Below are 27,683 nucleotides of genomic sequence, written 5' to 3' on the forward strand. Positions count from 1 at the left end.
CAAGCAGTGGGCGAACATGCGTACTGTAACCTACTTCCTTTGCTTTCGGATTGCATTTCCTTAGGATTCTTCCAATGAATCTCAGTCTGGCATCTGCTTTACCGACGATCAACTTTACATGATCATTCCATTTTAAATCACTGCTAATGCCTACTCCCAGATAATTGATGGAATTAACTGCTTCCAGTTGCTGACCTACTATATTGTAGCTAAATGATAAGGGATCTTTCTTTCTATGTATTCGCAGCACATTACACTTGTCTACATTGAGATTCAATTGCAATTCTCTGCACCATGCGTCAATTCGTTGCAGATCCTTCTGCATTTAAGTACAATTTTCCATTGTTACGACTTATCGATATACCACAACATCATCCGCAAAAAGCGTCAGCGAATTTCCGATGTTATCCACAAGGTCATTTGTGTATATTCTGAATAGCAACGGTCCTACGACACTCCCCTGCGGCACACCTGAAATCACTCTTATTTCGGAAGACTTCTCTCCATTGAGAATGACATGATGCGTTCTGTTATCTAGGAACTCTTCAATCCAATCATACAATTGGTCTGATAGTCCATATGCTCTTACTTCGTTCATTAAACGACTGTGGGGAACTGTATCGAGCGCCTTGCGGAAGTCAAGAAACATGGCATCTACCTGGGAACCCGTGTCTATGGCCCTCTGAGTCTCATGAACGAATAGCGCGAGCTGGGTTTCACACGATCGTCTTTTTCGAAACCCATGCTGATTCCTGCAGAGTAGACTTCTAGTCTCCAGAAAAGTCATTATACTCGAACATAATACGTGTTCCAAAATTCTACAACTGATCGACGTTAGAGATATAGGTCTATAGTTCTGCACATCTGTTCGACGTCCCTTCTTGAAAACGGGGATGACCTGTGCCCTTTTCCAATCTTTTGGAACGCTACGCTCTTCTAGAGACCCCCGGTACACCGCTGCAAGAAGGGGGGCAAGTTCCTTCGCGTACTCTGTGTAAAATCGAACTGGTATCCCATAAGGTCCAGCGGCCTTTCCTCTTTTGAGCGATTTTAATTGTTTCTCTATCGTCTATTTCGATATCTACCATTTTGTCATCTGTGCGACATTCTAGAGAGGGAACTACAGTGCAGTCTCGCTCTGTGAGACAGCTTTGGAAAAAGACATTTAGTATTTCGGCCGTTAGTCTGTCATCCTCTGTTTCAGTACCATTTTGGTCACAGAGTGTCTGGACATTTTGTTTTGATCCACCTACCGCTTTGAGATAAGACCAAAATTTCTTAGGATTTTCTGCCAAGTCAGTACATAGAACTTTACTTTCGAGTTCATTGAACGCCTCTCGCGTAGCCCTCCTCACACTACATTTCGCTTCGCGTAATTTTTGTTTGTCTGCAAGGCTTTGGCTATGTTTATGTTTGTTGTGAAGTTCCCTTTGATTCCGCAGCAGTTGTCTAACTCGGGTTGTTGTATCACGATGGCTCTTTTCCATCTCTTACGTCGTGGGGTCATCGCTTGGGAGTGGTTTATTAAGCGGAAATCGTGCCGTGTTTGTCCACCCTTAGGTGACGGTCCCACCGTCTTCCCGTTACGTGGACAGAGCTAAGGGAAATTTCATCTTTACAGTCATTTTTTATGCGGTTGATTCCAGGTGTCAGTCTGTAACTGCGATGCTACATGCTCCTCCCAGCGATTTCTTCTTGTCTCCTGTACTTTGTCCCTGAATAGGTCTTTTGCGTCTCTGTATTTCTTAATTCTAATTTGTCTGTCTCTGTCTGTGATTGCTCTCCGGTACCGAGCTGCAACTCCTGCTAACGCTAGTTCTAGGTTTAAGGCACCTGGAATTCTTCCATACAACCAAACGTATTCTCAGAAACTTCATTTACAGCGAGTTCTGACTGTAGAAGTCAACATGCCGGCTGAAAGAGAGAAGACTCCTGGGAAATTACCAGTTCAACAAATAATGGCAACTGTAAGAATAGAAAGTAAAGCTACCAGCAAAAGGTTACTTAATGCCAAAGCACAATTCTCAACAGACATGATGTTTAATACTGATTCAACAGCAGCATCAACATCCGGTCTCGAAAATGCGAGCAGGGAGACCTCAAAGCACTCTCCAAGTGCTGTAATAAGGATTTGTACTGCGGTGACTGTGGCGGCTACGTCTACGACAAAAGGGCTGAAGGATTGGATTCATTGCACAAAATGTAAAACATGGCATGAAAAATGTGATAATTTATCTGCAAAAAAATCAGGTCTGTATACAATGTGTGAAAATAGCTGTTCTGAGCTTGAAAGTGACTGAATGAGAAGTGATTGTATGCTTAAAGTTTGCTTTGTTTCCATAACTGAAATATGTATCACTTCCGTTATTGCCGACAATTATGGATTTTTTTCATTTTTGATTCATGTATGGTACGTTGGGTGTCATAAATGTGAGAGAATTTCAAGTGGCATTATTACTTTACTCCTTACAAACATTAGTTTTCACTTTCCTACATAAATATTATATCCAAAAAATACTAAATATAGGCAAATTATTTTTAAAGGACTCCATAAGGAAGGTATTAGAGAATATTTAATTAAAAACGAGATATTTTACATATCCCTATACAACATTAGAGACACTTAACGGAATGCATGTCGTTATTACCTTCAGTTGTTCTAATCGTGGCCGTCAATGTACCAGACGCCACGTTAAACCTGTTTCTATAGTAACGCAGATAATTAGCACATAGCGTAGGTTACAGTAAGAGTAAACACGTGATAAAGCACATGAAGAGACACAATATATAGCATACACAACGCATATCAATAGTAATTCTTAATGACATTGTATACAAACACGATGTAGACTGTACAACCTAGTATGCCAGGTTATTGTACCAGACGCCACGGTAAACCTCTAAAACGCTAACCGAAAATTAAGTTCACTAGCATATTAAGTTATCTTAACGCGTAATCTTGGGAGGTACTGCATAGGGATGTCAGGCTAGAGGTCACATTTCGAGACATCTACTGCTCTCTCTCCTTTTATCGCTCGTCCTTTATCAAAATTTTTTCTCTGGTAATTTCCTATTTGCAGTCTGTCGTATAACAATTTTGTGTGTATAGTACAGCTCCTATTTACACAAAGAAAAAGGAGGAAAGATCTCCACGAGGCCTCACCTCCACGCGGTGCTGCATATGGCAACGGATCCCGCGGCCTCAGCTGCGCAGGGTAAGAGCTGCGCGACATGGGTCGTTGGTTCCAGCTAAGTGAACTGCGGCCCGCGCAGAACTTATTAGAGGGCAGGTCCTAGTAGTCCAAAAGCAGCATGAAAATATGCAGCAGTCGTACACTGCAATAACTCTAAGATGGTTATACAACAATTTTAGTATATCCTCAAAGAACGAGAATTCTGAAACAAAAACATAGCAATTATAAATTTATTATCCTTCTTGTAACTTCAGTACCAGCCTCTTATAATGTATTTCATTACTCTAGCCCATTTTATAACTCATATATCTTTCATATAATTTTTACGTCATTTTATCGATATTTTCAGGTCATTTTAGCGATAACTTTAAACTAAATGAATTCTCACTAGGGCAGATGTCCCCACTGCCCACTTCATCCCTGCAATTATTTTTTTCCCTTCCGTCTGTCCTGTAACCCTCTCTTCCATAATCTCTTTGTGAATAGCGCACGGCAATATTTTTATTTGTGTCTTTTAATATGTTACGATATGATGTATTCATAGAAATATTTCATAAGTCTTCATAATTTTCAGAATGCTTCACTGGAATTGTTACATATCTTAATGAAATTGTTAGTGGATTAATCATATCTGAAGATGGCAATCAAGTACTGAAACCGGTAATGTGAACATAGAAATTTTTATGCGATTCTGGACGTAAGAAATTATTATGTAAGGGGGCGATGAGAAAGATTCTGTTTGAGGGCGTTGCTGCAGTGTGTATGCAACGTAGCGTGGTGGTGGTTGGTTGTTAGTGTTTAACGTCCCGTCGACAACGAGGTCATTAGAGACGGAGCGCAAGCTCGGGTTAGGGAAAGATTAGGAAGGAAATCGGTGGTGCCCTTTCAAAGGAACCATCCCGGCATTCGCCTGAAACGATTTAGGAAAATCACGGAAAACCTAAATCAGGATGGCCGGAGACGGGATTGAACCGTCGTCCTCCCGAATGCGAGTCCAGTGTGCTAACCACTGCGCCACCTCGCTCGGTGCAACGTAGCGTGGCTCCGGTGGTGGTACATAAGACATGCAGGCAAGGGATTAGTGCGGCATTTGTGTCTTTCCGACATTCGTGTGGTAAATGAGGAAAAGTGAACTATTATGAAGTTCAAACAGTACGAGTGTGCTGTTATTCTTTCCTTGGCTGCAAAAGGGCAAACACCGATACATATCATCTACGACTAAAGCATGTCTGTCGAAAATCACCGTTGTGGAATGGTGCGCTAAGGGGCGCTGCTGCTTCGTGATAATGCTCTTCCCATATCGCGAATGTCGCAACACAGAAATTTCTCCAAGTGGGAGACACTTAAGTACCTGCTCTATAGTTCTGATCGCTTCCCACGCAGTTATGACTCTTTCGGTACCCTAAAAATGGCCTCGAAGGGTCGACGATTGTTGTCGGACGAAGATGTGCCGCAGGCAGTTACAGAATTTTTCATGCAGCAGGGGACGGATTTTACCAATCGGTTATCTTCAACTTGGTGCGTTGGTGGGATGATTGCCTCAATGGTGACGGCGATTTTTCCTGGAAGGCATAACGATTATGGATAGTGCTTCCTTCTAACGGAAACTTTTGGTTTCCCCTTATGTAAGCTGTCGTCATATTTACAGTATATTCATACACAAAAACCAAGCCACTGGGTTGTAGTGTATGGGCTTCGATTTCAGTTTGAACTTGGTTATTCGGTCTCAATGAAATCTTTTCCCAATTAAGAGCTGTTGGAATAATTAACTTTAGGGATTAATTTACCACTGTTACTCTGCGAAGAATTGAAACCATTGGGTGGCAGAAGGATGTCAACTCTTTCACCTCTAACGTGTCCTTCTTTTGTAACTAGCAATACAAAGCCTTTCCGTCAGCCCGAGAATGTAAAGGAGTACAGCTTGCACAATGACATTTCCACTATGGCCACCGTTGAGGTATTGCCATTGCGGAACAACGATTGCTCAGTACACGCCTATCGTTGACGTGGTTTATGAAGCCACACGACACTTGATTTACACAGCTGTCACCAGTACAGCTCGCTCGCGTCGACAGTTGAGATATGGTTGCCACTTCTCTATGGTATTCTTTGATCACAAAGGGTGGTGGACGGAGGCTTTGTCAAGGTTCCACGAATTTCATATCACATATGATGTTACAACTTATATTTCAAGCGCCACATTCTTCGAATAACAAGACTCTGCGCAGTGAAGATAAACTCAGGAATGCAGCAGGCGTTTATATTACATAAATATTCGTTATTACGTCGAACAGTACTGCATGGCACGTGCCTTGCAGCGGATCGCGAACAGAAGTCAATGTATTTTTATTCGTCTTCTCTGTATCCGTTGGTGTTGCAGAAGGTATCCGATATTGGAATATTTTCGCGGCACCCCGATAGCACAGCCGCGGTTCACAGATTGGAAATCACTCTGCTAGAAGATTATAACACCAACATATAGAAAGAGTTTTCTATATAGTAGAAAGACGGAATATTCATTCACCTACGGAACTGACAATATTTGGAAAAATCGAGGAAAAATAGTTTCAATAAAGTGGACGAAATGCAATGACATACAAAACATCTCAATTACTGTGTGTATCTCGATATTTCTACTTGGCAGCGACAATAATGATTTCAAGTGTGCCCATGTGATTTAAGCATTGTTCTGGTGTCATTCCTAAACGCCAAATATACTCTAAATGCTAATATATGCATACCCCATCAGAAAACTATGTGAAACAGAGAGGTAGTGGTCTCAACAAATCGTCTGTATGTGCGACTAAATATGTAGCAGGAAAACACCGTAATGTAACTAAATATGTCACCATAGCAAAAACTTCATTCAGTTTAACTACTTTACTTTAAATGTTCTTTTTCGGTATTTTATCAGAATGATGTTGGAAAACTGTCTGCATCTTCTTGCTCTACACGTAAGGTTTGTTGAGATCTATTCCACTGCAAAAGTACTAATGACTAAACAGGACTGCATGAATATGACCATTTAGAGCAATGTTCAAAAACGTATCTGAATATCTCTACTCAACTACAGCGATGAGCGTTTCATTCTTGTACTGCATAAACTCAGTGTGTATATAGATGAATGGGCCACAAGCGCAGTACTCGAATGAGTGTCTGTGTGTGTGTGTGTGTGTGTGTGTGTGTGTGTGTGTGCGTGTGTTTGTTTAAAGGTGCTTGTTACGAGTTATCCCTGTGTTTGTTACATGCTTTTAGCCTAAACTGAATTACGGTTGCATAACAGCAAATGCGCCTTTTCGACTGATGTGCCACAACTACCCAAGGATTATAATGGTTCTGGAGGTTCTCATACGCATTGGTCTATGTAAAATTTTGACTATATAAAATGGATAATATTCAGCAATAATAATTACAGTACTTGAAATATATTTCATGCCCAAATAAGGTAAATATCAATAAGGGATATACGACTCCAAAATCAGACATATTTAGGGATGGGGTATCAAGCACAGTGTCTGCGTGTGTATATTAATTCGTAATAAAAAGTATAATAATATTTTTGATTAAAAAAATGTGCAAAATGTAGTTGAATCTCTTCACTTGACAATGACGATGATTTACATGTATGATAGTAATTTTTATTACATAACATCAATGACAATCTGATTAATGTAACTGTAGTAACAGGCTGCTCAAGTAGTCTTCCAGAAATCTGTCCTCAAGTTCCTACTCGTCAAGGAATGCATTGAAGTAGGCGATCCTGCAGGCACTCAATAGTTCTGATTAACTTAATGTGCTACAAAAACCATAAAGAATATAACCTACAAATAAAATGATCCAAAATATTCAGGGTTATTTATAAGTATAAGGGAAAACTTATGAAAAAAAAGAAGAAAAACTGGGATTTACCCACTACACCACGGCGCTGTAGCCGGCCGGAGTGGCTGAGCGGTTCTAGGCGCTTCAGTCTGGAACAGCGCGACCACTACGGTCGCAGGTTCGAATCTTGCCTCGGGCATGGATGTGTATGATGTCCTTAGGTTAGTAGGTTTAAGTAGTTCTAAGTTCTATGGGACTGATGACCTCAGAAGTTAAGTCCCATAGTGCTCAGAGCCATTTGAACCATTTTGAACGGCACTGTAATTATCATAACGTAAATGAGTTAGGCTACAAATGAAAAGTAAACTGCAATGCGACTGGTATGGTGTAAGTTGCACATTAAACCAATCGTCCTGTGCAATGGGCTTGTCCTCACAGATTTGTGATTCAGCAGTTGATAAAAAGTAACAATGAAAATGGTTTTTAACGATCGTGGGACTGGCGCAGGACATCTTCGATATGCTATCCTCCGTTTTCTGGCACAAGCTGAAATCGAGAAGCAGTATGTTCCACAACAGGTCAGAGTGTCAGGAGTGATGTTCAGAATGCGTTACACAAGGTGTACCTTCAGTTCAGCAACGTTTGTAATCAGAACGCTAAACACAGCATCTTTCATATAACCCCATAGCCAGAAGTCACACGGATTAAAATCAAGTGATCCGGATAACCAGGCTGTAGCTTAATGACGGCTGATAATTCAGGAATTTCCAAAATATTTCTGCAGCAGCTGCTTCACTGGCTGTGGAATGTGCGGAGGAGCGTCATCTTCCATAGAAATGATCCTACCCACACATCCACGCTGTTGATGAGATGGAATGACTTTGTGGCTCTGAGCACTATGGGACTTAACTACTGTGGTCATCAGTCCCCTAGAACTTAGAACTACTTAAACCTAACTAACCTAAGGACATCACACACATCCATGCCCGAGGCAGGATTCGAACCTGGAATGACTTTGCTGGGCAAAAGTCTCTCACAGCGTTTATCAGCGACTGTACAGGGAACAGGACCAACAGGACCTATCTCCTCGAAAATATAAGGCCGCCGATAAACGATACCGTCAACGCACAAAATACAGTTACTTTTGCAGAATGGGGTAGTACCAGATGATGTGCGAGCGGATCTTTCGTTGCCCATATGCTGCAGTTCTGTTTGTTGACGTGTCTTTGGAGATGGAAGTGGGCTTTGTCCGTCCACAGAATGCTCCATGGCCGTTCATTGTAAACTTCCATGAGAGCAAGCATACTGGAAGGTCAGCATGAAGAAACTCCTGAAGCTGGGCAATTTTGTATGCATAGCAGTGCAGGGAGTTTGTTTTATGCACCGTGCTCACAGGCATGTCCAGAGTTCTTGCAGTTCCCTGTGCTTTGCATGTTTACACACGACTGCTCGACCCCTCCAGCAATGCTGTGGCAACATCTTTTATTGATGCCGGATCAGTTTTTTTTTCCCACATTGCATTTGAAAAGAACCTTTCTTTTCGAATGTCGTAATCATTTCCTCTAAGCCCTTGGCAGACATAAGACCAGTGCCTTTTTTCATATCCTTGAGAGTTCAGAACCTCTGCAGAGCTGCTGGCGCACAGTCACTATTCTTATAAAAGAGATTTACCAGAAGCATGCGATCCTGCATTCAGGCAATCATGCCATGGGTCTCGGACACAAACTGAGGAACAGCTGGGTACCATGTGCCCTGTGTCTTCTACTTTTCATATTCTGACAGTTATATCGCCATCTAGCGGTGAAACATCAGTTGCTTTCTTCATATCGTTTTCCCCTTCTTCGAATAAATTTGGCGTCATTCTGAGTAGTGTTTCTTTTTCTTTTTTTTTTTACAACCTTTTGAAACTGGAACTTTAATTTCAATCATCCTGTACATCTGGGGTGTCAGAAAACGACTGTGTGAAGACAACAGGACATACAGAACGACACAGGTCAATGGATACAGCATCTGTCCAAGTTTCAATTCGTAATTTGCTCTGTGGTGTAGTTGCAGAGTGCACCACTAGGGGCAGTTATATTAGGACATATAGATAAATCATCCGATCCATACTGTCGTTGGAATAAGTTTACACCTGCAGGTAGGCAACTCAATGAACGGACTTCCAAAGCGCACTGCTGCTGTTGCACCACCCTGGGCGGCAGCAGGAGCAGTGACTTCAATGAACTGCATGCCTGCAGTCATGGACTGTATGGCTCGACTTGGCGGAGGTTCGAGTCCTCCCTCGGGCATGGGTGTGTATATTTGTTCATAGGATAATTTAGGTTAAGTAATGTGTACGCTTAGGGACTGATGACCTTAGCAGTTAAGTCCCATAAGATTTTACACACATTTGAACATTTTTTGAACTGCACTCACCGAGAAGACAGGCTGCGGCGCTTACGTCACGAAGATAGGCCTGAGCTCGCTCGCTTACTCATTTCAGGACACAAAAAATGGGATTCCTAACCTGTTAGCTCGTAATTGTGTGTTTATATACTAAGGAGAACTGTATCTTCTACTGGAATTTGCTACTATATGGTATAACGGCGTGGTTATAGCATTTAGTCTCTTCTGGTTAATAGTCCTCATTTCATACAAAAAGTGGTGCCTATGCAAACGATAATCTTTTCGGTACGATTTTAATTTTATTGTGCCCTGTACAGCCATAACAAATTAGTACTAGGCCCATGGACTTCCGATCGTGACGGTGAGACTCCACAACAGTGCATTCCAGTAAAAGATGGAATTCTCGTTTGTACATAACTACCCAAGTACGAATTAACAAATGTAGAAACGTTGTTTTTCTGCTAGCTGAGCGAGCGAGTGAGCTCAAGCCTACCTTTGTGACGTACACACCACGGCCTGTCTTTTTCGTGGGTTTCGGCACACACACATTGACGTTTGCTGTACCCAAACGATGCCCATATGGAGAACCTATAATGTGAGTTAAAAACTAGGGAACATTCTCTAACCGTTGATACATGTCTATATTCTGTATGTTTCGTACAGTTTTTGTGAAGCTGTCTTCTGGAATCGCGGAGGCACTAATGAATAACACTGTATAAGATTCCTATCTCATCCTGCAATAGTAGAGAAGCATAGACCTATAATTACGGTGGATACAAGGACAGATAGCATTTCTCAGGAACGAGCATGGTAAGTAGGCCTGCTATGAGCAAAATGTTACATAATGTGCCATTTAACTGCTGGATGTCATCTGCCTGTCAAATCAAAGAGCTGTTTAACTATAGGATGAGGAGTTGCTGGAAGCAAATTATGATAAGCTGCAGTCAGCAAAACTAACAACACCATACCTCATACTGATGAAAGAGTAGCTGTAAATACTATTGTGTACAAGTCATCAGTTGTGGGTAACAAAACTGTGTGTGTGGGAACACTTAAAACTTTTTTTGCGTTAATCACTTGAATAGTCAGTATTACTGTTCCACAGTAATTATTGTGGAACAGTAACACTGTATATTCAAGATATTAATATGTCTATGTTCCTCCAGGAACCTACGCAATATTCTGTAATTAATATCTGAGATACTGAAAATAGTGCAAGGGGAGACCCTGATGAATGTAACTTACTAGCAAGTATGAAATGGTGTCTGGCAGCGAACCAGAGCCACTGCGATACACTTCCATATTTGTGAGCCATCTATATCTCATGTTAAGTCAAAGCAGATGCTGATAAGCGTCTACGTATCATCGATAATTTAAGCCTACGGTGAATAATGATAGCCCTTAAAGAAATGGACCAAAAGAAGGAAAGAAAACCATGTGCACTCTGTTTGTATACCTGGAGAACTTATTCAACATACTGGAGAGGCAATTACAGAAAGACTGTGGGACAGGGTGCTCTGAGCCGCAGGTTATCATCCACCTTGCAAGAATTGAAGCCTGTTACCTAGTTCTCACGACGAATGGCAGAACAGGTGAAAACAACCGGCATTTTTCACGATGTTAGGGTGAAGCTCACAACCTTTAGCATTATTCCTAGCCCTAGAGTACTAAATAAAGTACGTCACTTAGCACATAATTATTTATTTGTGTAAGACAACGACCTAACTGGTGGCCTAAGCGCGAGCGGTCGATCGACGTTCATTGCCCGCGCAACAAGTACTCGCTCGGTGAAAAACAAGCGAATCGGAATTGAAATTGTTTGTCAGTGCTTGTAGGAAGTGCAAATAAAATTCACGTGGTCGCGGAATGGCTGACGCGGATGATTCGTTGTTTTGCTCGGAGGAAACGTTTGCCTGTTACCAGAATTGAGCCGTAACGTTACCAAGTAACGTCAATCTCCTAATCATATTTACAGAGAACGATTAAAGCATACAGAATACCATGATATTTATTCTGAGCTTCGGAGTGGAAAGGATACTTTCTACCAATATACAAGAATTTCGAAAGCAACGTTAGACTACATATGCAGTGAAATTCGTGACGAGAGTACACACAAACTACAAGAAACCAATAGGCGTTGAGGAAAAATTGCTCTCGACATTCAGGTAATGCGTCATATCACTAATATTCCGATATTGGAAGCTTGTTAATTTATTTTATCAAACCTCGTTATATAGGAAGCATTAGTGTAATAATGAACTTACTATGTATTACTCCAAATTTACGTTAGTATAAAACAGAACAAACAGGAATTTATATTCTATGTTTGTCAACGAACAAAATGTAACATATTCTGAAAATTCCCAGTAAGATCGTAAAAGAACAAAAAACAAAATAATTACGAAAAGTAACAAAAGTTAGAAACCTGTTCTCACTATCGATCAGAGTTAAATATCTGCATAAATAATTAATATGTAAGAAACATGTCAGGACTGTGGGTTGATGTCTGAATGAGGTGATTGTAGCGGAGAAGCTACTAAAGTGTCAGATGAGGCTCTCCTATGAAGTTGTAGATCATGTAGACGAGTCAAGAAAATCGTGGAACAGGGGAGGAAGATTTGAGCCCTTCTGGCAGAATTAGAAACGGTATATTTTGAAACCTAAGTAATCACGTTTCAAATTCCAGTTGCAGTCAGTTTGACTTGTTACCTGAAATAGGAGGAGAGCTTCAGCAAGGTTTGAGGAAAGTAGAGTGGAGCAGACTCGCAGGAACAACTTTAAGGCTAAGTCGATAACAAACTCAAATAGAAATAAAAGAGACTTACTGATAGGTAGCAGTCACGGGAGGGATGTAGACCAAATGCTACAGGAAAAACTAGGTGTAGAACATCATGTCCGCAGCTCGTGGTCGTGCGGTAGCGTTCTCGCTTCCCGCGCCCGGGTTCCCGGATTCGATTCCTGGCGGGGTCAGGGATTTTCTCTGCCTCGTGATGACTGGGTGCTGTGTGATGTCCTTAGGTTAGTTAGGTTTAAGTAGTTCTAAGTTCTAGGGGACTGATGACCATAGGTGTCAAGTCCCATAGTGCTCAGAGCCAACATCATGTCACAAGCATAGTGAAACCTAATGCCAAGGTTAGCAAGGTGACAGAGAACATAGATATTTTGTGGAGAGATTTCGATGAGCAGGATCAGTAGTAGTAGTAGAAGAAGGAGAAGAAAACAGGCTGGTATAGTATCAAATGTGATCTGAAAGATCCTCCCAATTCCCGCCAATTTCATTTTACTTCTTGCTTCTCATCTTCTCCTCCAACTCATACTCCATCACAATACTATATACTTATGTCCACTCATCATGGTTTCTCCCTCCCCCACCCCAAAAAAACTTCATCACTATTCCTACTCTACTGTTATACAGTACATTAATACACAGCAAAATAATCAAATAGAACTACACACATACCATAATCTGAAAAAAAAGATTGTAGGTCAAAGGCAAACTAGTGGCAAGGTTATGTTGACAACACTACAAAATACAAACCGCAACATTTACTTAGAAATATAAAAACAAAGAGAAAACAGTGGTGAGTGAAAAAGCGTGGTGTGAAAAACATGAGATGCACATGTTACACGTTATCTTGGTGTACGTACAGATGAGAAACTGAGTTTCCACGAACACATGAGGCTAACGACAGATAGGCAGGAAAAAATACTACATAAACTGCTGAGGCTAAATTCAAAACAGTGCAGACTATCTCTACCAATCGTACGTACATACCACTGTGCGCTCATCGAATCAGTACTCAGCTTCGCCGCTACCACGTGGGCATACCGTCTGAACCTGGTCACCGACAAAGCATCAGTCAGACGAGGGCAGACAAGTGGCAGACTTAAGGCTAGTTGGAACCTTCGGCACCACCTCAGTGCATGCACTGTGTTTGGTCGTCGGAATATATCCCATGATTATCACGATCAAATACAGAGCTGCAAGGTGTTGGTTAAAGAGGGGGAGACAAGATAAGTTACACACAATAACTAGTGCCCCATACAGACCTTACCTTAAAAGTTGGCGCTTCGATACATGCCAAGGTCAGTAGGATGTAAGTGATAAGGGACGTAGACTGCACGTCTTCCTCCCTGACGTAAGGGAGCGGTTGAGAATGAAACATATAGATCCCAGCCGCGGTATGGTACATTTCTTGACTGGACATGGACCTTATCCCACGCACTTAAACCGCATGAGTCTGAAACAGACACCTACATGCACATGCGGGGAAAAAGGTTACCCAGAACACACTGTCTTGTTTTGTGGGCAATATGCGAACAATAGACGTCCACTACACTTAGACTACACTGAAACAGACATACATATATACACAGCAACAAGACACGAAGAACAATCGGCACAACCAAATACATTAACAAAGAGTATTTAAAAAACAACACATGAAGGGTACCTGTGGACACGATGTAACCGACATGCGTGTGTGCAACTTAACAGTTACCTCCGGAGGGTGGACATAAACACCCACAGGGACAGCGAAAACAGTGTCACTAAAGAGGAACATGAGGAGGAGGAGGATGAGATGTAACAGGAAGCAAGACACTCAGAATTAGGTTCAAATTGTTCAAATGGCTCTGAACACTATGGGACTTAACATCTGTGGTCATCAGTCCCCTAGAACTTAGAACTACTTAAACCTAACTAACCTGAGAACATCACACACATCCATGCCCGAGGCTGGATTCGAACCTGCGACCATAGCAGTCGCGCGGTTCCGGACGAAAGCGCCTAGAACCGCTCGGCCACCGCGGCCGGCGACGCTTGTTTTTGTTATGCCTATATAGAACTTTCCACAACTGCACGGATTTTTTTCGTGGTGGGTCTAAAAGCAGACCCACCCATCACGAAAATAAAAGAATGTTTAAGATCCGCAAAAGATAAACGACATCCTCTAGCTACACCAGGTGTCTATAAAATTCCGTGCAGTTGTGGAAAGGTCTATATAGGAACAACAAAAAGAAACGTCAACACCCGTCTGGGTGAAGATAAAAAGAACTGCCGCCTCGGACATATTGATAAATCGGCTGTAGCGGAATATGTGTTTCAGGAAGGTGATCATGAAACAAAGTTTAGTGAGACGACCGTCATAGCAAAGACGTCGCATTATTATGCGCGAAGGTACAGAGGCCATTGAGATTGCCAAACACTGCAATAATTTTAATAGAAAAGATGAAGGCATTAAGCTGGATGGGATACGGATGTCAACATTGCAGCAACAGCGTGACAATCGATTAATTCAAACTGAGAAAGTTGGCAATATCAGAAATCATAGCACAGCCGACGTCACGTGAGTGACAGCGGCGCCCTCTGGATGGCTTATATATACGGCGCTCATTCGTGCTCTCGTTGCAGTTCGCCGATTGTCCTGGGGGAATACCTTCCGCAGTCGAAGGCGAAACGTCAGGGGAGAGTCTTATGTATGGACCATGGCATCTCATCCCGGAAGGATTAAGTGATGAAGAGTAATACATTGTGTTTTACCTCGCTCAGTTCTTCGCAGGCAGCGGTGCGGCGCGATGTCGTAGCGTGCAGATTCCAGTGACCGGTGATGCGGGGACGGCTCGTGTTGCAGTGAAGCGCCAGGCGGTGTATTCTTCCATTCAGTATCGTATCCATGACTCACTGCTGCGGTGGTGCGGCCTTCTCCTTGTGAATTCACTCGTTGCATTATTAACAAGCGGTTAAGGTGTGGCATGGAGTGCTCTGTCCTAGAATCGAACAAGAGACCCTCAGGTTCGACGTCCTCTGGCGGACTTCATCAACGGTAGGTTCACAGGTGGCCCATTTGATGAGGCAGCAGCCCCTTCGTCCTCACCAGTCACCTGGATAAGTACCACACGAACTTCTTTCTGGTAACGTCTTCTGCGTTGGCCTATTGGCGCGGTACCGACATCTTCTTTTGTGGAGCAGCATAGCAGCTAAGCCGTTGCAGCGAAGTGTGACGTCCCCTTTCTCCGTCTCTTCTTTCTCCTCTCAAAGGACCCATTCGTGCCTGTTTGTCACAGGTATTTATTTGGTGTTTTCGCCGGGGTCGCGAAGTTTCTAGGGTAGTTGATCTATGCTTCTTATGTTGGGCTGAAACGTGACCAATGTCGGCACAAATGCCGGCTTTCCTTGTTTCACCTCTATGCTGGCGTGATCGGGCATTGCCCTGTCGTCCTCCTCCGCATCGCCAGATACTTCACGCACGTGTGTTCAGTATGATGACAGTTCCTGGAGCATTGAATGCTGATGCGCCGATCGTTATTCTCCTTGGAAGCATTGCCCATCTGCTCGGTCGTTGATCTGTCGAAATGCTGACTGCTACTGCGCAAACTGCACTGGTCATAGGCCTCCGTTTTCGACTGTTGTGCCACCTCCGAATATTGTGGCTTAACGTGTCAAAGTCTCTAAAATGTCCACTTAACCTGTAGTAAGTCTTTTCATATTTTTCTGTCGGATCTCTGCTTTGAACAACCATAAATAACGTACAATTATTATACACCCTACAGTTCCTTACATCTCTCGTCAACTGTGCTAATAGTCTGGCCCACATATGACACACACTATTTTAATGGAATACGGCACACACACAGATTTCCGAGACATAATTTGTCTTTAAAATTGCAAAGAGGATCTTTTATCGTTGTTGATGGGAGTAAAATACTCTGGCTACTATGTTACTGCGTTCGCAGCTCATGGTCTAGTGATTAGTGTTGCTGCCTCTGAATCACGGAGTCCCAGGTTCGATTCCCTGGCGGGTCGGGAATTTTCTACGCGTGTTTCTATTGCCCTCATCATTTCATCATCATTCGAGAAAATGGCGAAACTGGACAGTGAAAAGTTTTGAAATTGTATGGATAACCGGGCCGTTGAGCTCCCCACAAACCAAAGCGGTCAACCTATCGAAATAAAACTGCATAACTTAATAAACAGGGACAGGTTTCAATTAAAACAAGGCTAGTTTATTACGATGTCGCCGGCCTTCACGTCCACCAGAGCTGGAAAGCGCTGAGGGAATAAGTGTTTCATGGAGTGTCAGTGTGCATGCTGAAAAACAAAAGGGCATCAAAGGGCGTAGTGGGCGTCGAGAGTAGAACTCAACAGTAAATAACCGTGGGAGATCAACAGTAGTTTGTAATCGGTTTGGAGTGCAGGCAGCGAGATCACATAACAGCAAAACTGGCGCCACCTGAAGGAGGTGAGTGGATCGTTCGTCAAAATATTGTGCTTGAAATGAAATCAACAATGCGGCTGAATTCTCGGAAGACAGTCATTAATCACGTCGAGAAAACCTGAGGGATCACATAACTTCACCCTAGGGGGAGGCGATGTTACACAACGTACGCAGGTTGGATAAGCTCCACCAAATGAAAGGACAGCGGCTCCCCCCCGTCGGAGGTTCGAGTACACCCTCGGGCATGGGTGTGTGTGTTGTCCTTAGTGTAAGTTAGTTCAAGTTAGATTAAGTAGTGCGTAAGCTTAGGGACAGATGACCTCAGCAGTTTGGTCCCATAAGACCTTACCACCAATTTACAATTTCCAAATGAAAGCACAGCTTCTCAGTGACATGACTGTGCTAACAAGACGTCGAAATGAACTATCTGTATCTACGTTCGTCAAGATCTAAGATCATACCAACACACCACTGACCAATACGATAATGCGCCGTGCAAGCCTAACACTAGTACCAGCGTGAATTCGTGACACCCGACGAATGCTAGACGTTACTTCAAATATGGTGACAACACTCTCTGCAGATTTTTGGGAATGGGTTGACATTGGGACATGGTCACAAGCAAAATCAATGTAGCTGAAAATATCTGTACGCCAGAAACCAAAATTCTATTTTTTGCACAAAAAGCCAAGAGAAGATGTACAGAGCCGTACAGTAATTAATCTCATTGGCAAATATCTGGAAGAAGACACAGCGAAAATCCTTGCCAAGATGCCAAATTTCGGGCCCACTCCGGAAGTGCAACCGATTACAGATTACTTCATTTCCGTGGAACATGTTGCAGCTTTGCTGCCACCGGAAACTGCAGCAGAGGTTCGCCACGATACCTGTAGAACACTTACCAAGGCGCCAATGCTAAGATCCAATATCTCCAAGAAAAAATGAGTAGCACTGAGAAATCTGCCTCTGACAAAGAAACTCTAAATCTGCCATCCGACAAGGTTAACAGTCCTGATGTCACGTGTGGAACACAACAAGAAGATTTTCGAGCTTTTGCTTCCAGACAGAGATTTCGATCCTAAAAATAGAATCGAGAGGAAGATGATGACTCTTCTTAACGAGTTAAGCTTCATTAACGGTCTTAGAATAGGAGCATCTGTGTCACCACGACTATATGGCCTTTATAAGGTACACAAGGAAGGCATTACTCTAGCACCCATAGTTAGTAATACTAGCGCATTTACACACCAGCTTTTTTTCCCGAAAGGTCAAATATCTAATTCTGGTTCCATTTATAAATTTAGAGTTGTTGACGTAGGTCTTAGAGAAAAGATACAGATAGGAGGATAGTGTGCAATACCCCATTTTTCAAAGATCTTGCCGCTAGCAGACTGCCGTTTACACCGACAGAGCAGCTACCGAATTCTGACTTTGTCGCACCTTACGTCCTTTTGAGGGACGAGTCATTTCCCCTCGGTATCTTCCTGATGCTACCTTATCCATGAGAGCAGCCACAAGAGAACGCAGTTAAAACGTTATTCAACCAGTAATTGCCTGTGTCAAAAGTGCAAATAAATTCTAGCCACTGTCCTAGTGTATGTCACATCTAGCATAACGTAGACTGGACGTAAGAGTCCATACGTCCAGGGACGTGGGGTCTGCACCATGTGCGATCACTCGATGTGTCAAAATTATTTTAATAAAGCAGTCTTGAGCGCATGTACGAGTATGTTGCGTATTTCGTTTGGTGACCGGTTTCGGTTTTTTATAAGATCATCATCAGACAATTTTTTACTCTTTGGTGAAAGCAGGAGCCAATAGCGTGGAACAGGCCGCTCTCGATGCATGTTCGGCAGAGCATTTGGTCTCGAATAAGCAAAGGTCAATGTTTAAATCTGACAAGTAGTTTCAATTCCATTTCCAGACGCCTCCAGAGTGGCCAGCTCCACACCACCGGTTCCTGCTGTCGGCAAGGAGTACCAAGGAGCAAAAATTGGTCTGGTAGTGGTATTACAGAAGAGCGAAACCCGTAATCAAACGAAATATAGAACACACATGCGATCAAGATTGTATCATTAAATAATTTTAATATAATTTTACTGAGCATTGTTTTTCCTCAAGAAAATGTCCCAAAAATATTCACTCGGTGTGTGATTGACACTATTTATAGTTGTGAAGAAGATATAAAAATTATTTATCATCCAAAAAAGAAACGCAATTTTCATAGGTTTCCTTTCAACAAAAAGCTTGTTCTATGACTCAGTTTTTTGGTGTTCCTTATTAACAAGTCCTAGGTAGAATGAATTTCCGCTATCCAGAAGAGTGTGCGCGGACTTGAAACTTCTCGGCAAATTTAAACTGTGTGCCGGACTTGGAGTCGAACCCGGAAACTTTGATTAATCGGGGGCAAATGATCTGTCGACTGAGCTATCGATTCACGACCTACGACCTTCTCCCCCCCCCCCCCCCCCCCCACAAGTTTACTTCCTCCTGCATACCTAGTGAGGCTAATACTCCTGAAACAAAGGATGTTGCAGTGGTTTCGGGTTAAAATCCCTTTCCGGTACACATATTTAATCTGTTAGGAGGTTGCACGAGAAATATTTACATCTCATTATCAAAAATGGTTCAAATGGCTCTGAGCACTATGGGACTCAACTGCTGAGGTCATTAGTCCCCTAGAACTTAGAACTACTTAAACCTAACTAACCTAAGGACATCACAAATATCCATGCCCGAGGCAGGATTCGAACCTGCGACCGTAGCGGTCTTGCGGTTCCAGGCTGCAGCGCCTTTAACCGCACGGCCACTTCGGCCGGCATCTCATTATCAGTGACACTTTCACCATAGGTAGGAGCTGTGCAATTAGCATTAGTGTCAACATCAGTATAACTAATTTGCTTCTCTCGAATATTACACCGTCAAAAAGGATCACTCTGATGTCAGAATATAGTTCATCAGTGCCAGTTACTCTCCGCGATGAAAAGTTTAAACTTTAACTGAAAGAGGTAGAATTCATACACGGAAGACCGACCGTGCTTTATTTTTTATGAGTATCTCGTTTGGAATCAGTTCGTGGAACTGTCTACATCCATCCAGATGCGAATCATTCACATCGAATAGCAGCAGCAGTGCAAACGCAGACGTAGCAGACAGCATAATGGCCTTGCGGTTGCTACGTGACAGAGAGCAACGCATTGTAGATTAGCCGGCTTGAACGTGCCAACGTGGTCTCTCGCTCGGACTCGTGGGAATGAGGAAGGATGACGGACCGGTAAGCAGCTGTCTGCCTGAGATGGCCCGTGCGTCAGCGGCGGGACGCTGTAAGCTATCTGTCCTCAGTGCATCGCGCAGCTCTTTGATGAAACGGGTAAGCGCCGAGATAAGCTCCATCGATGAGCGCAGTCTCTGTATAGCTCCAGTACGCGTACTAGGACGCGGTCAGACCCTGTAAAAGTACAGAATCGTAAGGGATTAAAAAGGTCTATTCACTTTCAGAACGCATTTAATATTTAACATGATATCTGGAAGTAAAATCAGAAAGCGACCGTGTAAAATAAATTTCGTAAATCCCAGTTGCGCACCAGATGGTGAAATGGATACGAAAGCTTGTAGCATTTTTCATGTTCCTGTTCAGTGTATAGGATGCACCGAACGTACATATTTACATTTTCATTGCTGATAACGTCTGCACATCTGCCACGATTTGCCTCTCTTTCCGTTTCCTTCTTTTTCCTTTTTTTTCTTTTTTCCTGGAACGTGAACTATTTCCTAATATTTGTAACCAAGTTGGAAAAGACGAACTTTCCACTACGTATGTAAATATAATATACAAATCTATTACAGAAAAATTAGGCCAAAAAAACAATTTAAGAGCTGCCAATCAAGAGTGGGAAGATCCTGGCTAGCTTGCGTACATTTATGTGCGCGCTTACTGACTCCAAAAGCATAAAATACATAAAGCATAAATAGCCTCTGTTATCATTTCTATTTCCACTAGTAATAGGAAAAGGGTGGTGCTGGGACACTTTTGAAATCAAATTGATAACAAATTGGTATGCAAATTATTTAAACTGATCAATTAATTACACCCACCCCCATATCCTGCCGGATGACTTCATGTATTTCCCAAAGCCTGCACGTGGGTCCCCATTCCCCACACCTCCCCCTTCCCCTCCTTCTCCTCCACCAACCACATTGGCAAGGATATCGAATTTTGGACGGAATTTCTTTGCCCCAGGGCTATGCTAACGTCCCACTCCACTCTCCACCTGGGGACTGGTGGGAAATTAAAAATGGCGGTGCCCTTTCTGGGAATTGAGCCCTGCTCCTTCTGGACAAAAAGCCCACGTAAACACCCAACACATGGAAACCGACCAAAAACAGGAGAGAAAGGTTCGGCTGTAAGGTTTTGAGGACAGAACAACAACTGTGTAAGCTGTGAATATTTTTCGTTTAATGTTGCAATCTTACCACAGAAATACACGCATTTACACAATTTACAATGTGACATTGTTACGACAGTTGTCAGACGGACACATCTCGTCCTCAGAAAGTGAAATAATCCTAAATACAACAATGGTAACTTTTAACTAGAAGTTTATTTGCAAAATATTCTTATGACCCTGTCATGATGTTGGCCAGTACTACGACAAATCATCCGATTTCGGTTCAAAGTTCAGTACTATATAGGATGAAAATCAAGTGTACAGAGGATGGTTAGTTTTATGACAAGTTGAGGAAAAGATTACTCGAGGTCTCTCGAGTTTAAGTGGACGCAAGCTGGTGAACCAAGAAGTATAGGCCTCTGCTTGCGGTATTTGCATTTGCTGCGATGAGCTCTCATCTGCATAGCTGCTCTCGTCCTCTGAAATTCCTATAAAAACTAATTAAGCCTTTGCTGATTTTTCCAGCAGAAACTCTCCCTATGTTTCTCGTTATGTGAGAAAACTGGTACTTATCAATAGCCTTGGAATATGGCGATATGCACGCACATGGCTGGAGCTGCGTGCATATTAAAATGCCCTCTCAGTCCTCACAAGAACAATTAACTAACTGGCTGGTTCGTTTCTCCACACTTGGATCTCAACGACACTACAGCTAATATCTAGCTGAATGTCAGCTGCAGTGAACACAGTGTTCACACAAATTTCTCCTCTTCATCGTACAGACTGTTGTGCGACCTATTCTGCATTTGACGCCAGTTCAGAGAAGAGTTCCTGAAAATTTCACTCTTGTCTTTCTCGTAGCCGAACTGTCTCCCCACCGGGGTTCTTTCGTTCTCTACGTCACATCTTTTTGCGACCAATAGGAGCGTTCCTCTTATTTTGTGGAAACTCTCTCTGTCAATCACAAGCGCCCTACCATTAAACTGCATCGAAATCTCGGCACTTTACTCCTTCCTAGTTCGTTTCCTCCAATCGGATCTTTTGTGCCCGCTCCAGATGCCTAAAAGTTACATGTGTACATCACATGTTTACCACTCGCTGTTCATGTGATCAACTGCATAACTGGTTTTGTGCCACGTGCGTGCATATCGCCATATTACAAGACTAGGGATGAGTACCTGTTTTCTCACATAACGAGAAACATAGGGAGAGTTTCTGCTGGAATTCCAAAAATGCATCACCTGTCCGGTCGCTGACTCCCGCCATGGGACTCCCCCTAAGAGGTTTTTGTGGTGCCTCCCGTGGTGCTGTCTCTGCTTCTGCCCACGCCTGCTTCCACACAGAACGTTTCCTTTCGTTGTTTGTTTCACCTTCTGCTCATTGACATGCATTATATTGGAGCAGTGTGTTAATACCGTTGATTGAGTGTCATCCCTTTTGTATTACATACTTATAGGCAAATCTGCTCATTACCGCAGAAGTAAGTTAGGTGTCATATTCACCTTCCCGTTACGATATGTAAAACTCTTATGTAAGGTGCAAAATTGACCTTCATTTATTCTGCCACATTACATACCCTCCTCCTTCTGTGTTCAGTTTTGCACTGGGTCAATCAATTGTTGAGATACTGATTGAGTCAGTGCAAAATTATTTGCAATTGCTGACTGTACAAATAGACATATTTACTGACAAACTTCCTATTTTAATATTTTGTATACCTTAAACAGTGGTTCGATCTAATCTCCTTATCGTTCTATTTTACATTATACTTGATTTCGTGTTTACGGATTTGAGCTCTTAAGTGATGTTCTTTTTTCTATCAAAATTTAACAGTCTTTGTAATTTTCTGATTTTTATACAATTCTCTTTATTAATCTAAGATCTTTTTCTTCCAATATTCCTGTCTACATTTTAATTTTAATTTAAATTCAAACAATTCGAGCTGATCTATAAATTTGTATCTCCCTAACTTTTTTTTTCTTTGAGACTGATCTCTTTCCTTTGATTACCTAATTTATGTTAAATGATGATGGATATGTACTGAAGTTGAGGAAACCTTCATTTAATATTATCCTCCCCTTTTCCCATAATTTTCACTTTGTCTCCAGCTTTCATATCGATCATAATCTAAAAAAGTTTCATTTCTTATGATAAAGCTTTATGATCTATATTATACTCTACCGAATCATTCCCATGACTTTACAGTCATAATCCTATTAATAAACATGTGTATATTCCCCAAAAATCTGAAATCTACATATTATAACTTTAAAAAAAATTTCAAATTTAACTTTTACAAACATACATCGTACTAATTACTTTACAAAATTGAAACTGACGTCAGGGAATACCTAAGTCCTTTCATCTTCATTTATCCTCTGTTTTTGACAAACGTATCCCACATTAGAATCTTAACCTCCGAAGAAATGTTAATATTAGGTTTTCTTAATTTAAGCATGTGGGAAAATATGAAATACAAGGAAATATTATTGATATGACATGATTAAAGTTTTAAGAACATTGATAATAAAGATCTGTTGCTAACACATGAAAGTCTTCAAATTCAATTTTTTTTAACACAATCGCAAAGATTATCCCCTTTTTTCAGTTTGTTCGAATAGTAGTCTGACACAGATAGTCCTTTCTCCTACATCTTTAACATGGTTCATTGAGATCGTAACGTTTTTTTCATGTGTTTCGACGTGCCTCCGTCGAACATGGAATGGCGGTCCGCCGTGTGCCTCGCCGTGTCTCCGTTGTCCATGGAATGACGATTGTCATGCGCCTCACCTCGTTTCTGCTGAGCATGCAATAACGGTCGGCAGAGAGAAAGGTTGCTGAAGGTCTGAGAATGTTGTGAATGTGTGGTTGCCTTTGTTCCATTTTTCATGTGCTCTTGGTGACGTTGTGTTGGAGACCCATTTTTGGCAGCATAAAACTTTTATTCTTCATGTCGGTTCATCGTTGGTCTATTCGTCTCTAGGTATTCATACGAGTAGTCATCTCCTATTTCTCGGAATGAGATCTGAGGATGTTGCAATTCGCCATAGAAATATCGGATATTTATACTCCTAGAACAGTTAAGTTGGATTCTCGTTGTTAGTTAATTGCAATAATGGTCTTGTCTGGGAAGGGATTTGAAAAGGTTTCTTGATCTCTTCTGGTCCAGGCTCTTCCTTCTTCCAATTCTTCTGCTTCGCACCTTCTGCTCTTGGTGCATCTTGCTGTCGTCTCACTTGTGTCTCCGTTCTTGTCTGGACCGGGAATTGGGACTGACGACCTGTTTAATCTCATTATCGTTTAATCCGTTCTTATGGTGTCTTCTTTGAAATTGTTGTGTATTCTTTTATTGTATTCGGTTGTTCATCTAAATAGATTGGACAGCCTTTCATCATTTTCTTGCTTCGTCCCATGAGTATTCAGGGGTTGTTTCACAGTTGTTGGATCCTGTATGGTCTGATGACAGTTTCAGCTATTCTGCAAGTTGATTTATAGAATCGCGTCTTTTCTTCTTCCTGTGGTGAATTGAAACACCCGCTCGTCCTTGCAGGAATCTGTCCACCTCCAGTCCGGTTCGGTGGACATCCAGCATCTCTCAATATGCTGCTTTGAACAGTTCACGATAGAAGTGCCAAGTATCTAACACCTTCGCAAAACCATTGTTATAACGCTTGTATGTGGCTTTCGTATGAATATAGCTCACGTCAGGGTACATGTTGATTGTATCCAGGATGCGTTTCAGCTCTCCAAACTTTTCCCCAGAGGTGTTATCCTCTTGGACAGTTGCTTCCACCAAGGCCTCTTCTTTCGTCATCTCGTAAGGTGACGTACCAGGCACTCACACTCAGTGTCCCTTCCTCTCACGCCTAACCGTTCTCCTCAGTCTAGCGGTCGATCTGGCCGCAATGATGATGTACCTTGTCTGCTGACTTCATATCTGATACAATGTTTGCCCCTGATTCACTTATCTTACTTCTCTTACATCCTTTACCTATTCTCTATTTCACATAATATCATTATCTATTTTATTATAACCCTTACTTCCTTAAATTACGCTACAACTTTCCAAACATTAAAATTTTTAATAAACTTTACAAAAGCTATCATTTCCTCTATAAAATATTTTTCTCATCACTGTTTTTATTTATTCATCTCTTCTCACCATTCTACTTGATTTTCTTAATATATTGGCCATGGTTTCCTCATCTTCATCACGATGGATGGTAAGAGTGAAACTGATGGTGATGACGGTTAGTAAGTTAGTGAATTCCTTCCACCACCTCAATTTATTATTCTAACTGTAAGTATCCAGAATGAGATTTTTCACTCTACAGCGGAGTGTGCGCTGATATGAAACTTCCTGGCAAATTAATTCTGTGTGCCGGACCGAGACTCGAACTCGGGACCTTTGCCTTTCGCGGGCAAGAGCTCTACCATCTGAGCTACCCAAGCACGACTCATGCCCCTCCTCACAGCTTCACATCTATCAGTACCTTGTCTCCTACCTTCCAAGTACCACTACAAGTACTTGATATTATTTTTGGGAACTTCGCACCTTGACTCCGACTCCCACGTATTTTTCTCTGCACTCTCTTCTTTTTTGGCATTAGCTGTTACAGAACATCAAAATATAATATATATCTCTTCTCTTTTCCTGTCCTTTTCAAAAATGTTCTGTACTGTTCTATTTCATTGTTTTAAAGTTTAAATTTTTTTCTCAGTTGTACTTACCCCTTTCTCCTTTTTCTCGATAGTAAACTTTTATGTTCCTTTATTTCCCCATCATACTCATCCTTATTGAAATCATTTCTGGGTTAATCTTACTTCCTACTGTTTACCCCCTTTCACGAGATAACATGTTTCTTGCTTAGCTTACGTCCTAACGAATTCTGATACTTATTTCCCTCATATCTTTATTTCAGTATTAGTTAGTGGTACCCTCCACAAATCATATATGCTTCACAAATCCCCCCAAAATATCTCCTCAATTGTTTGTTCACCGTCCTCGACGGAACAAATTAGAAATGACTCTCTCCTCATTACCTAATTCTTTATTTCCTTCCTAGTTCTTTACTTCCTTTCGTCCACAAAAATCAACTTCCGTCTCCTTTACACTACGTCTTTAAGAGAGAATCTACTACTATTTCGTCCAACTATCCACATGCCGATTTTCGTCCTTGGTTTCTACTCTTTCCCAAGAACACATTTTGTTTGCAGAAGAGTTACTTCAGTTGTTACTTTCCTGTATTTTCTTCATAAGATCCTTTTACCTTCCTACGAAATTTGTTTTATTTATTTAACTGAGATAAGTAAAAGTTAAAGTTTTACCTGTGTGTATTTTTTTATCTTTCGTACTCTTTGATTTCTGGACATTTAATACAACTAAATTCTCGTGTAGAGTTACTCTTTTTTTCTTTTGTTTACCGTTTATACAATTTCAAATGACTCACATGATGCAAACCCAATTATTTTCCTGTTTTTGGATTAATCAATTCGACTGCATTATCATGGACTACTTTAGCCTTTGTGTATAGAAAAGAATTTATTTTCAACGCCGCATACTTCCTATTGCTTGGTGCTAATTTTACTTGATGTCGATGTTTTACTTTAGGTACTACTGGGGCTTTGCTTCTAACTTGGATATCACTATTGGTGTTACCAATGGTGCATTATTCTCTTGGCATACCATTTCTTTCTCCGTTTCGTATTAATGAGCTACATCATTTACAATTTGGTCATCATCAGCTTTTGTACTACTGTCTATATTCACCGTTCAAAGCTCCTCTTCCTCATCATCGGTCGATTCCCAGTCAACTGAATCCCAGTATGCTGGTGTTTGTATCCGATTACCCCCTAAACCTACATCAGAATCTTGATGATCAAAACTAAGTCTATTTACATGTTTAATTATATAATTAACTTCATTTAGCGACTGAATCTCTTGTGACTGGTCTCCGTACCGTTTATCTCGTCAATTCTTTTACCTGGGTTTGGTGGCCTCAACTCGATTTCCTGTACCGATTCTTTTCGCGTGTTTTGTCCTGCTAAAGCTTGATTTTCCCAACCTTTCTGCGTCCTGTCCATTCCATTTCCACCTGAGTAACTTGGATTTTTTTGCTGAATACCTCTAAACCTTCCTGCCTCATTTGCACGGTGATTATATCTCGGATCACAGTTACCACCGTAGTTTCTAGGACCAAATCCACTACTGTAATTCCGTGGCCCACCAAAGCCATAATTCTTATTCGACCTCTGTGAGTTCCCGAAACCATTGTTATTATTTTTATCCCATGGGTGATTACCTTTTCCTACGTTATTATTGCCGTTGTAATTATTATTAAAGCCTAATCGGTTGCTATTATCCCCGTACCATTGTTTTCTCCCACTGTAAGTTGTTTCTTCGCGCCATCTTCACTGAAGATGAATTCACGTTCTCTTAACATCCCTTTAAATGCTTATTTATTATCTCCTACCCTACCAACCAATCACTGCTGATAACGTAACGTTAGCTTCATTGTGCACATAAGTATCAGTTCCCGATCACTGTATGGATTATCTAAACACTGATTCCTTTTTGTCATTTCTTCGAAATATTTAACTAGTTTCTTTTTTCCTGAATTTTCGAATAACTCTTTCTGTAACAATTCATACTTTATTCTATTTTGGGTTTCCGTGGG

The sequence above is a fragment of the Schistocerca serialis genome, chromosome 3 (genome assembly GCF_023864345.2).
Source record: "Schistocerca serialis cubense isolate TAMUIC-IGC-003099 chromosome 3, iqSchSeri2.2, whole genome shotgun sequence".
Lineage (NCBI taxonomy): Eukaryota > Metazoa > Arthropoda > Insecta > Orthoptera > Acrididae > Schistocerca > Schistocerca serialis.